Genomic DNA, 13,719 nt, shown 5'->3' with positions numbered 1-13,719 from the left:
CTTGAGCTGTGTTAGGAGCCCCAAGATTTTTGACGGAAGCCCTGTTCAGGGATATTTTGAAACCTCTTCCTAACTTATATTTTTTTCTAAGAATTTGGGGTCTTCAAGGAGCTGGTATGCCTATACTGATACCGGAGAAACTGACGGAAGCCAAGCACAGAGAGATGGACACAGGTTTCTTCAGGAAGGAAGAGATTCTTTATTGGATCACCGATCGGGACTCAGAGGGACTAACGTCACCAAAATACAGCAAGTTCTGAGCCCCGGACAATAGTGCAGGCTCCTTATATAGGCATATAACTCCTCCCATATTAAGCTCCACCCGCACATTCTCTTAACCAATCAACACAAATAAGAATTAACTTCCTGCTTGACCGCATGGCTTGTCCAGCACAATGGAGGAGGGGGAATACTACATCCTGTATTCTTGCACATGCTCCGTACACTACTGATCGTATCTTGCCTCGTGCAACCAACTGATCGATACGTCAGCATATGCACGTACACATGCCACGTGGTAATCTCGGCCTACTAAATTTATTTTTACCGAGATTCCACCACATTCCCCCCTTTGATGCCTCTTGATATTTTACAATTACTTGAGGCATCACTTAACCTTGGTTTGCATACACCGCAAGTTACCTTGAACCAGACCAGACTTATCTTATGATGTGAATCTTCAACACTCATCTTCCTGCATTGGTTCTCCCTGATCTAAAGCCTTATACTTGTAAATCGCCATTATCTGTGCAGCAGCCTTCCTCTCTGCTATACTTCCTATCAGGCTTTGCACAGACCTAACTACTAGGGGTATAAGACACGGCAGGAGTAGACACAACATTAAAATCAGTAGGACTCCACCTACCACTGCCTTAAGCCCTCCAAACCACTCATACCAGCTACCAAACCAACTACTTGGATTATACCCTTTCCATACCTGAGTAGGCACATGCGCTAGTTTAACCATATGGCTAGTAAGCTCAGCTATTGCTTGCCCTTCGTCGTCTATTTGAAGACAGCAATTGCTTAGGTTAAACTTCCCACATACACCTCCCTCTACTGCCAAAAGGTAATCCAAGGCTAATCTATTTTGGTAGACTGCTGTCCTCATCCTGGTATTATGTTTCGCTAGAAGATTGAGCGCTTGTGATGTTTCATTAGTGATAATCTCAACCACCGCCTGTAATCTTATAATACGGTTGAGCATATAAATAGGGGTTCTGTAACCAAAGGTACCATCCTCAGCCCACGTGGCTGGCCCATAATAATCTATAATACGCTGGGGAGGCCATTCATTATCTTCCCAGGTGCCTATCTCTATGGGTCCCCTTTTCTTCCTATGATTCACATCATACACTTTAACACCTAAAGTCTCACCTGTTTCAATTGGTAACAAGAAGAAGGATGGTTTGAGCATACCCAACACACATGCCCCTTCCCAGTCCTGTGGCAACTCCGAATAGGCTTTCTTACCACAGATCCAGTACAAATTCGCTGGGGCTCTCCAGGTAGATGTGATGGATAAATCAAACCACACATCCTTTAAATTGGCGTATCTAGCAAACGGGTTAGATGGTTCTGAGACATTTGAAGCCGACCACCAGGTTGTATTCTTTGTATCATCATCATAAGCTTTTTGCCCTAGACAAGTTAATTCTCCTACAGAAGTGTTATACATTATTCCTTTCCTTGCTATGCAAACATAACCTATGATGGAGGTCTTTAATCTCCACTCAGATTTACCTCTAACACTCATATGATAATCGGCTTGTGTAGATATTAGTTGGTCAACTGCCTCAGAACCGGACATTACCTCCTTTGCTTCCCAAGGCCATTGGTCTCCCATGTTAGTACCTCCACACACATAGCAGTTGGTAACATTAAGACTACCGGCAATACTTTCGGCTAAATCGATGAACAGGTTTTTAGCATTATGGGGGATCTTATTATCTATACTCATCTCTTCATAAAAGGAATGGTATACTTGATGAGTTTGGGAGGATACCGTATCAGTCTCTATCCCTATAAACAATAATGTCCCAGGATCTAAACCCGTCCCGTATATTTGAAACCCAAATAAATTGCCATATTTGTCTAAGAACTTATCGGGGTTATTTATAAGTATATGGATGGGATTACATTCCATAGACTTACAATATGGGCTAGTCGGCAACTTAGTCACTATCATGTCTTTATCTACTGTCTGTCCCCAAGTCGCCCACCCCACACAAGACCAATATGGACAAAAGTTATAGTCTTTATTTGGGCATCTAGGACTTACATATTTATTTTTACTACTGGGACAAATATATTTATCATTAGACCCATACGTCCTCTCCCATGTAAGATCCCCACATACATTCCACGGCTTTCTACCACTCGATATCGCTTTACACGCATCAAATAGCAGAACACCCGAAGAATGTACGGATTCTAACACCGTCTTATTAATTAGGGTCCCCTGAGGATCTCCATTCCTGAGAGTCAACCAAATTGTACGAGGTTGATACTCCGGACTGAAGCACTTAGGTTCTCCTACTCCTAAATGGCACACACTATAGTCTATATTTAAGTATCTACATCTCGATACATCTCCTTTACACTCGTATTGTGAATGCCAAATTAGGGTTTGGGAAATATGGTTACCTGTTCTCGTAGTCTTAATGCATACCTCACAGCTAGGAGTGTCGGTACCTCTACCTTCCTGAATATAAAAACACATATAAATAAACACTATCAAAAGCACATCTTTCGCCGTCATCCTCAGTCTTCGTCCGTGCGATGGAGCCTCAGCTTCCAGGATGTGAGGGCTGCAGGGAATGGAGTTCTGCTCGTCTTCACAGGTGTCCCTTCGAGACTTTCCTGGCTTATACACTATGTGTTGGTAAGAGGACAGGCTTTATTATGGCCTTCTCACTCACACCTGTAACAATAAAATTTGTAATCCACACGATTCCTCGTTACTCCGACTGAGTAGTGCGTTTTAACCGGATCTTGCAGGGATTCTCTGGATCTGCTGTAACTTGCCAAGAATCGACTGCTGCTGGCTTAACCCTGGAGTGATGTATCCACGGAGTCACTTCGGCTACTTTTATCGCTGTAGGGGTAGACAAAAGAACAACATAAGGACCTCTCCACTTGGGCCCTAACGGTACATTATTCCACTCTTTAATCCACACTTGATCTCCTGGATGATAACTGTGAACAGGGGGATAAATATTCACAGGTAATCTATCTTGTACCCATTTCTGTACCTCCTCCATAGTCTTACCCAACTCTACAACCTGCTGCCGGGTAATTCCTTCTCCCAACTGACTCAAATCCCCCCTTAAGTTACCAAGTACGGGAGGTGGTCGCCCATACATAATTTCAAAAGGAGAGAGGCCCATCCTTCTGGTAGGGGTACTGCGGATTCGCAATAAAGCTATGGGTAAGAGAACGTTCCACTTAAGTTGGGTTTCCTGACACATTTTAGCCAACTGGTTCTTTATAGTTCTATTCATTCTCTCTACCTTACCAGAACTCTGGGGTCTATATGCAGTATGAAGCCTCCACTTTATACCAAGCATATGAGTCAGTTGTTGTAGGCACTGATGAACAAAAGCTGGACCATTGTCCGATCCTATAGAACAGGGTAGTCCATATCGGGGTATTATTTCTCGTAGCAGGAATCTTACAACTTCTCCTGCTTTCTCTGTACGAGTAGGACATGCTTCTACCCAGCCTGAATAGGTGCACACAATTACCAGCAGGTAACGATGTCCACCCGATTTAGGCATCACTGTAAAGTCTATTTGTAGATCGGACATGGGGAGTCCCCCCATAAACTGGACTCCTGGTGGCTTTACTGGTCCTTGTCTTGCATTATTTTTAGCACACGTTACACATCTTCGTACAATGGCCTGAGTCAAGTTGGACAATCTTGGTATGTAGAAATGTTTTCTGAGAGATTCTTCAGTACTGTCTCTCCCAGAATGTGTCCCGTTATGATAATTTTGGACAATTTCTACCGCTAGTGATGCTGGTATGACTATTCTTCCATCTTCTAGCTGATACCACTTGTTCTCCAAATACTTTCCCGGTTCAGTTTTTAACCACTCCTCTTCTTGAGCTGTATAAACTGGAGTCCATTGGGACAGTGGAGTTGGTATAAGAGCAGCTATATGCCCCACATACTCCTGTCTTCCTGATTCAGCAGCACGCTTAGCTGCACTATCTGCCATCCGATTTCCCTTGGTTACATCACCATCTCCTCTCAGATGCGCTCGACAATGTATGATACCGACTTCTTTCGGCTCCCACACTGCTTCCAATAGTTGTAGGATTTCAGCTGCGTATTTGATTTCTTTGCCTTCTGAATTCAGTAGTCCTCTTTCTTTATACAAAGCTCCGTGGGCATGAGTGGTTAAAAACGCATACTTGGAGTCCGTGTAGATGTTCACTCTTAAACCTTCAGCCAATTGTAACGCTCGTGTCAGTGCTATTAATTCTGCCTTTTGTGCTGATGTTCCTTTCGCCAGTGGCCGAGCTTCTATCACCTTGTCTATTGTTGTTACTGCATATCCTGCATAGCGGATCCCTTCTTTCACATAACTACTGCCGTCAGTATAATATTGAACATCGGGGTTCTGGATGGGAAAATCACGAAGATCTGGTCTACTTGAGAATACTTCATCCATTACTTCCAAACAATCATGTTGACTTTCAGTAGGTTGTGGCAAAAGGGTAGCTGGATTTAAGGTGTTTACAGTCTCTAAATGCACTCTTGGGTTTTCACACAACATTGCTTGATACTTGGTCATACGGCTGTTACTAAACCAATGATTTCCTTTGTAATCCAACAACGTCTGTACTGCATGTGGGACTCGTACATAAAGTTCTTGACCCAGAGTGAGTTTATCGGCTTCAGCTACTAGCAGGGCGGCTGCAGCTACTGCTCTTAGACAAGGTGGAAGTCCGCTGGCCACTGCATCCAATTGCTTAGACATGTAGGCAACAGGTCTTTGCCATGATCCCAAGTACTGTGTCAATACTCCCACAGCCATTCTTCTTTGCTCGTGTACATATAAGTAGAATGGTCGTGTGTGATCAGGTAGACCTAATGCTGGGGCACTCATCAAAGCCTTCTTCACATCTTCAAATGCCGTTTGCTGTTCTTGGGTCCATAAGAAGGGGTCGTGCTCTGTACCTTTGATAGCTGCGTACAGGGGTTTTGCTAGTATCGCATAGCTGGGAATCCATATCCTACAGAAGCCTGCTGCCCCCAAGAATTCTCGCACTTGTCTTCTATTCTTGGGTATTGGTATTTGGCAGACAGCTTCTTTTCTCTCTGGCCCCATAATTCTTTGACCTTCAGAGATATGGAATCCCAGATACTTGACAGTTGGCAAACACAACTGAGCCTTCTTTCTAGACACCTTGTATCCTGCCTTCCAGAGAATGTGCAGTAGATCGTGCGTTGCTTGCTGACAGATTTCTTTTGTAACTGCTGCTATCAACAAGTCATCTACATATTGTAACAAGACACACTCTCCTGGGATGGACTCGAAATCCAGTAAATCTTGACTTAGGGCTGAACCAAATAGGGTAGGTGAATTTTTAAACCCTTGGGGCAGTCTTGTCCAAGTCATCTGGCGTTTTGAGCCCGTTACAGCGTTTTCCCATTGGAAAGCGAAAATACATTGACTTTCTGCGGCAATTCGGAGGCAAAAGAAGGCATCTTTGAGATCTAAGACTGTGAAGTAAGTAGCCCCGCCCGGAATTAAAGCAAGCAGGTTATATGGATTGGGCACAACTGGATGTATACTAACAACCGCATCATTGACTGCTCTCAAGTCCTGCACAGGTCGATACTCATCTGTACCGGGCTTTTGAACAGGCAGCAATGGGGTGTTCCAGGGGGAAGTACAGAATTTTAGGATACCATACCGTATGAACTTATCCAGATAGGATTGAATGTTCTTCTTAGCCTTCTGCGGGATGTGGTATTGTCTTAGGCTCACTGGATAAACCCCAAGTTTCAGTTCAATTTTTATAGGTGGAATATTGCGGGCCAGTCCTGGTGGGTTGTTCTCTGCCCAAACTCCTGGTATGTTAAACAATGTCTCATCACTCCTAGGGTTTTGGCTAGTCAACGCTGTATAAAGTCGCCACTCTTCTTCCTTTGGTACAGATAATGTCATAATACCTGAAGGTCCATTAAACTTTAAAGATGTTGTTCCATTTGGTAGGAACGTAATCTGCGCTTGTAATTTTGATAGCATATCACGTCCCAGCAATTGGACTGGACATTCAGGCATATAAAGGAATTGATGTTTTATTACGTGGCCTCCCAATGTACAGAGTCGACTTTTAAGAACCGGTTTTTCAGCACTTCTTCCAGTTGCTCCTATCACAGTAATAGTCCTTCCAGATGGAGGAGCAACTAGATTAGTCACCACTGAATGTTCAGCACCAGTGTCGATCATGAACGCACTCCTTTTCCCCCCTATTGATACATCGACCATAGGCTCCGCTCGACCAAGGGGGATGGAGCCCGTCGGTATCAATAGTCCTCCATGACCGTGTCAGCCAATCCTACGAAGTCCCTACCTTCTCTATCGCGGGACCTTTGCGCTGCTGGAATATACCTGTCTTCCCTAACACTTCCTCTGTTCCCATTACTCCCTCTATAACCATTACTCCCTCCGGGGCCTCCTCTACCTCTCGCTCTGCCTCTAAAGTTTCCGTAACCTGACCTAGGTCTGTCTCTCTCAGACTGTTCTCTTCGCGGACACTCATTTCTCCAATGCCCTTCTTCCTTACAGTAAGCGCACTGATTTCTACTTAGAGGTTCCTCATTCCATCTACTATCGCCTCTATCCGGGCCCCGTCTATCTACGCCTGCGATCGCTACCGCTAGCATATCAGCCTTTTTACGCATCTTGCGCTCTTCCTCTTTCTTACTTTCTGTATCCCTATTCATATACACCTTATTCGCTACCTCCATTAGTTGGGTAATTGACATACCTGCAAACCCTTCTAACTTTTGTAGCTTGCGCTTAATATCTCCGTAAGCTTGGCTGACAAAGGCGGAGTTCACCATTCGGGAATTATCTGCGTCTTCCGGATTAAAGGGGGTATACAAGCGGTATGCCTCCAATAATCGGTCATAAAAGACACTGGGCGCTTCATCGCTTTTCTGAATCACCTCAACTGTCTTCGACATGTTAATGGCTTTCTTTCCTCCGGCTTTCATGCCAGCAATTATAGCGTCTCTATAGGCTCTGAGTTGAACCATATCAGCACCATTTACGTTCCAATCGGGATCGGTGTTGGGATAATGTGTTGCGGCCCATGCTGATGGATTAGCTTGGTTTAAAGTACGGGCTTTATCCTCTAATGCTTTAATGGCTGCTTGATTTATTCTTGTCCTTTCCTCATTGTTAAATAAAGTCATTAATAACTGCTGGCAATCAGCCCATGTCGGGTTATGTGTCTGTACTATGGAGGTGAACAGATCAGTCATAGCTTGTGGTTTCTCGGTATACGAGGAATTGTGGGTCTTCCAGTTTAAAAGATCGGTTGTAGTAAATGGGACATATACGAAGACAGGGTCAGCGTGTGCCATTTGACCTGCGGCATCGATATAGGCTGACCCGGGATTCAGACGAAGAGGCATCTGATAGTGCTTTAATTGTTGGGCACCAGTCAACTGTCGGGTTTGGATGGGGCTACGTAGAGAGGCGTCAGTCATGGGTTCCGGTCGGGGAGAGATAGGGTATGGGGATGTGGGAGGTTGGCTTTGGGAAAAGGTGGTAAATAAAACACTTCGAGCCGAGCTAGATGAAGCTTGACCGGAAGTCTGAAGTGGCGCCAAATCAGGATATTCGTTTTTAATGGGGGTTGGTTCTGATTCCGGAAGGGGAGATTTAGTACGAGGGGGGGTGGATCCTGTACTGGAGGAGGAAGCGGAAGTGGATGGGGGTAATGAGGGGAGGGCTGCAGGACTTCCTGCGTTTGCGTCACTTCTTCTTAACGGAAAGTAAGGGGGCGGCAAAGGGATCTCGGACTCAGGGGGCGTGTCCAAAATGGGCCTAACACCAGTCCTAGTGGACGAACAAGTCCTAGCTACCATGAGGCGACATTGCTCCTCGTGGCATGTCCGGAGCCATTTTGGCGAGTCATTTACGGCCTGTCTCCAACAATCAACATAAGGAAACTGGCCGTAAAGTTCAGGCCTACCTGATACAGCCACGTGTAAGCGCTGTACCAGAGTTGGATCCAAACTGCCACGTGGCGGCCATGCCGCAACCAAAGTAGGCCACTCCCTAGTACACAAAGTGACCAAACGTACAGGAGACATTTTAACCCCAAAATCACAAGTTTTAAATCCCTTTTTAAAATTCTTCACCATACAACCTAAGGGATCCGGAATCGTTGACTGCGACGCACCCATACTTAACAATGGAACGTCGTCGACAACGAATACTATACACGCGGACTTATTCAACAGTCACACCCGTTTCCTCTGGCAACAGCACCACGTGGTACGGTTACCAAGTGAAACGTACACAATAACAATAAACACTCAGGGAATTCCCGTACACACAGCTGCTACACCAGTCACTATATAATCAATATTATGCCCTTTGGCGTAACTATACAGTCACCCACGCTATAATTCTCTATATACGAATTACCCGTCTATAACACACCCCAGTAACATCGTCTTTTACAAATAGCGGTTACAGTACGGTTAGCATAGGTCAAAGCACAAGTTAAGGTCACAATACAATTATTAGTGGTTATGGTGTTAAACATGCAATGGACGACAATGATTAGTACTTATATACAGTGTCAGTAAATATACAGGGTTATGGTACCGTGCACTATAATACAGCAACACACTATTAACACTCTCGCTAGACGGCTGAGCTCGCGCTATCTAACAAGATATACACTTTACTAAACAATCGTTAACACATTTACAATTCCCAACTAAACTATTGGCCAGTACCTTGAATGGACTACCTAAAAACAATCTACATACGTTTTGGTTAGCCACACTGCCCAATCACCACATATATAGCGAGCTAGAGGACCGAATTTACACAGACGCCTCTTAGTCGCACTATCAAAAGTCTAGTGGGTTCCAAATTTACACGCCTTCCCACTTAGCCCAGATAGGATGAGAACTAGCGAACCGAATTTACACAGACGCCGCTTAGTCTCCCGGTCCCTCCGACCTAGCGAACAAAATGTACACCCTAGAACGCTAGTCTAGACAAGACACCGGTGTCCGGCTAGGGCTATTTACACCAGAGCCCCGCCTGACTAACAGAATCAAACGGTCTGACTAAAGAGCGTTCGATCGAGCGGTGCGCCTTCGCTCCTTCCCTCCGACAGAGGGGGCAGATACACAGATTCAAAACCCCTTTGGGCCTACCGCACAATCGGTATACCCCTAGTGGGTCCTGCCGTCTAAAACAGCAGTTGTCTTACCTCCTCGTTCCTGAACCTGAGTTCACACTCATCGACGGGGACACCCCAGCACTTCTCACGTAGAGGCCGATGATCTCCTGGACAACAGACCAGTGGCGCCGAGACGAAGGGAGGTCCACGCAGAAGTTCAGGGGTGCAGCCGTAGAGAACGTGGGCAAAGATAGACCGTCTCACGCCTCTGCCTCTCAGCTACCGTTGAACGATGAGCTTCCCGGCCAATGCACCAAATGATACCGGAGAAACTGACGGAAGCCAAGCACAGAGAGATGGACACAGGTTTCTTCAGGAAGGAAGAGATTCTTTATTGGATCACCGATCGGGACTCAGAGGGACTAACGTCACCAAAATACAGCAAGTTCTGAGCCCCGGACAATAGTGCAGGCTCCTTATATAGGCATATAACTCCTCCCATATTAAGCTCCACCCGCACATTCTCTTAACCAATCAACACAAATAAGAATTAACTTCCTGCTTGACCGCATGGCTTGTCCAGCACAATGGAGGAGGGGGAATACTACATCCTGTATTCTTGCACATGCTCCGTACACTACTGATCGTATCTTGCCTCGTGCAACCAACTGATCGATACGTCAGCATATGCACGTACACATGCCACGTGGTAATCTCGGCCTACTAAATTTATTTTTACCGAGATTCCACCACAATACTACATACATATTTACTGATACAGGAGGCTAAATTTGACCACTTACGAGATCTAAGCAGGACCGGCACTTCCTACAGGCAAAAGTGGGGCCTCCGCAGGTGCTGTAATGTTTGTCTGAAATGACCCCACCCCCCCCCATGAGGCTATGCTGCCGAGTGCTGCCTCCCCCGTGATAAAGCTGCCGGCAGTGCCCGCCCCTCAATGCTCCTAGTACCCTCCTCCTGGTAGCTCTGCTCTGTAACATGATCTTGGGCAGTGTGTGTCTATTAGACATTGTGTGTGTGTGTGTGTGTATTAGGCAGTGTGGCAGTCTGTTGCTATATATATGCATTACATGTATGTAATGTGGCAAACTCCCCCTTTTAGCTGAATTTGCCACGAGTTTTTGGAGGGGACTACTTGCCAGTCTTTTACCCTGGGACTATGGGCCCTGTGATAACCCACGTTCAAAAGTACTGTTTCTGCTCCTTGGACTTTTAACTGGAACAGATTCAAAAATGTGGCGGTGGCCATCTTAAATTGTCCAGCAGTGTTTTGTCGTCGAGTGTATGGAACTGTTTTGGGCATAAGACCATGTGCACGACGGGGCAAAAACATAGAAACATAGAAACATAGAATGTGACGGCAGATAAGAACAATTCAGCCCATCTAGTCTGCCCAATTTTCTAAATACTTTCATTAGTCCCTGGCCTTATCTTATAGTTAGGATAGCCTTATGCCTATCCCACGCATGCTTAAACTCCTTTACTGTGTTAACTTCTACCACTTCAGCTGGAAGGCTATTCCATGCATCCACTACCCTCTCAGTAAAGTAATACTTCCTGATATTATTTTTAAACCTTTGTCCCTCTATTTTAAGACTATGTCCTCTTGTTGTGGTAGTTTTTCTTCTTTTAAATATAGTCTCCTCCTTTACTGTGTTGATTCCCTTTATGTATTTAAATGTTTCTATCATATCCCCCCTGTCTCGTCTTTCCTCCAAGCTATACATGTTAACAGTGGCGTACACACAACCCATGGGGCCCCGGTGCGAAAACTGATCTGTGGGCCCCCCCCCCCCCCCCCCCCCCCCCCCCCCCCCCGCGCTTACTCTGCGCGGGCTGGGGCCGCAACACATGGCGGGCGGGCACCTGGTCACAGGGCTGCGACCCGTGCGACCGCGGTATGTACGCCAGTGCATGCATAAACACATACACTTAAAGGACCACTACAGACACCCAGATCAAATCAGCTCAATGAAGTGGTCTGGGTGCCAGGTCTCTCTAGTTTTAACCCTGCAGCTGAAAACATAGCAGTTTCAGAGAAACTGCTATGTTTCACTGTGGGTTAATCCATCTCTAGTGGCTGTCTCATTGACAGCCACTAGAGGATTTTCTGCGATTCTCACTGTGAAAATCACAGTGAGAAGACGCTGAACGTCCATAGGAAAGCATTGAGTAATGCTTTCCTATATGGGCGGTTTGAATGCGCACGTGGCTCTTGCCACGCATGTGCATTCGGAGCTGAGAGGCGGATCGGGACGGAGAGATCCCCAGCGCCAAGGGAGCCCGGCGCTGGAGAAAGGTACGTGCTTTAGACACACACACACACACTCTCATGAACAGACGCACACATTTACTGACAGACACACACTCAGTGACAGACGCACACAAACATACTCAGTAACAGACACACACACTAACACTAACACACTCACTAACACACTCACTAACACAATCACTCACACTAGCACACACTCACTAACACACTCACTAACACACTCACTAACACACACTCACTAACACACACTCACTCACTCAGACTCACTCACAAACTAACACACTAACACACTCACTAACACTAACACACTCACTAACACTAACACACTCACTAACACAATCACTCACACTAACACACTCACTAACACAATCACTCACACTAACACACTCACTAACACAATCACTCACACTAACACACTCACACTAACACACTCACACTAACACACTCACTAACACTAACACACTCTCTCACTAACACACACACACTAACACAAACTAACACTAACACACTCACTAACACACTCACTAACACACTCACTAACACTAACACACTCACATTAACACACTCACTCACACTCTCACTAACACACTCACTAACACTAACACACTCACTAACACTAACACACTCACTAACACTAACACACTCACTAACACTAACACACTCACTAACACACTCACTAACACACTCACTAACACACTCACTAACACTCTCACTAACACTCTCACTAACACACTCACTAACACACTCACTAACACACTCACTACCACTCTCACTACCACTCTCACTAACACACTCACTAACACACTCACTAACACACTCACTACCACTCTCACTAACACACTCACTAACACTAACACACTCACTAACACTAACACACTCACTAACACTAACACACTCACTAACACACTCACTAACACACTCACTAACACACTCACTAACACACTCACTACCACTCTCACTAACACACTCACTAACACACTCACTAACACTAACACACACTCACTAACACTAACACACACACACTCACTAACACTAACACACTCACTAACACTAACACACTCACTAACACTAACACACTCATTAACACTAACACACTCACTAACACTAACACACTCACTAACACTAACACACACACACTCACTAACACTAACACACACACACTCACTAACACTAACACACACTCACTAACACACACTCACTAACACACACTCACTAACACACACTCACTAACACACACTCACTAACACACACACACTCACTAACACTAACACACACACACTCACTAACACTAACACACACTCACTAACACACACTTACTAACACACACTCACTAACACACACTCACTAACACACACTCACTAACACACACTCACTAAACACACTCACTAAACACACACACACGTTTTTTCTGTTTTTTTTTTAAATTTAATCCCCCCAGCCTCCTTACCTGTGTGAGTGGGGGGATTCCCTGGGGTCCAGTGGTGTTGCTGGTCCTGCTGTTACCCGGCTGGCGGGCGCGCGAGGGAGCACTGTCCCCTGGGTGCTCCCTCTTCAGCTCCCTCGCGCGCCGCGTACTGATACCGGAGCCGGAAGATGACGTCATCTTCCGGCTCCGGTTTCAGTGCGGTGCGCGAGGGAGCTGAAGAGGGAGCACTCAGGGGACAGTGCTCCCTCGCGCGCCCGCCAGCCGGGTGACAGCAGGGCCAGCCTCGGGGGGCCCGGAGGTGGCCGGCTCCTGGGCCCCCCAGCAGAAGAGGCTGGCCCTGTGGGTACATACCGGGTCGCAGGGGCGGCCGGGCCCCCTGGTGGGCCGGGCCCGGTCGCAGCCGCGACCCCTGCGACCCTGGTATGTACGCCACTGCATGTTAAGATCCTTTAACCTTTCCTGGTAAGTTTTATCCTGCAATCCATGAACCAGTTTAGTTGCCCTTCTCTGAACTCTCTCTAAGGTATGAATATCCTTCTGAAGATACGGTCTCCAGTACTGCGGACAGTACTCCAAGTGAGGTCTCACCAGTGTTCTGTACAAT

Source organism: Pelobates fuscus, chromosome 8 (genome assembly GCF_036172605.1).
Source record: "Pelobates fuscus isolate aPelFus1 chromosome 8, aPelFus1.pri, whole genome shotgun sequence".
Taxonomy (NCBI): domain Eukaryota; kingdom Metazoa; phylum Chordata; class Amphibia; order Anura; family Pelobatidae; genus Pelobates; species Pelobates fuscus.
Note: the sequence above shows the minus strand (reverse complement) of the source record.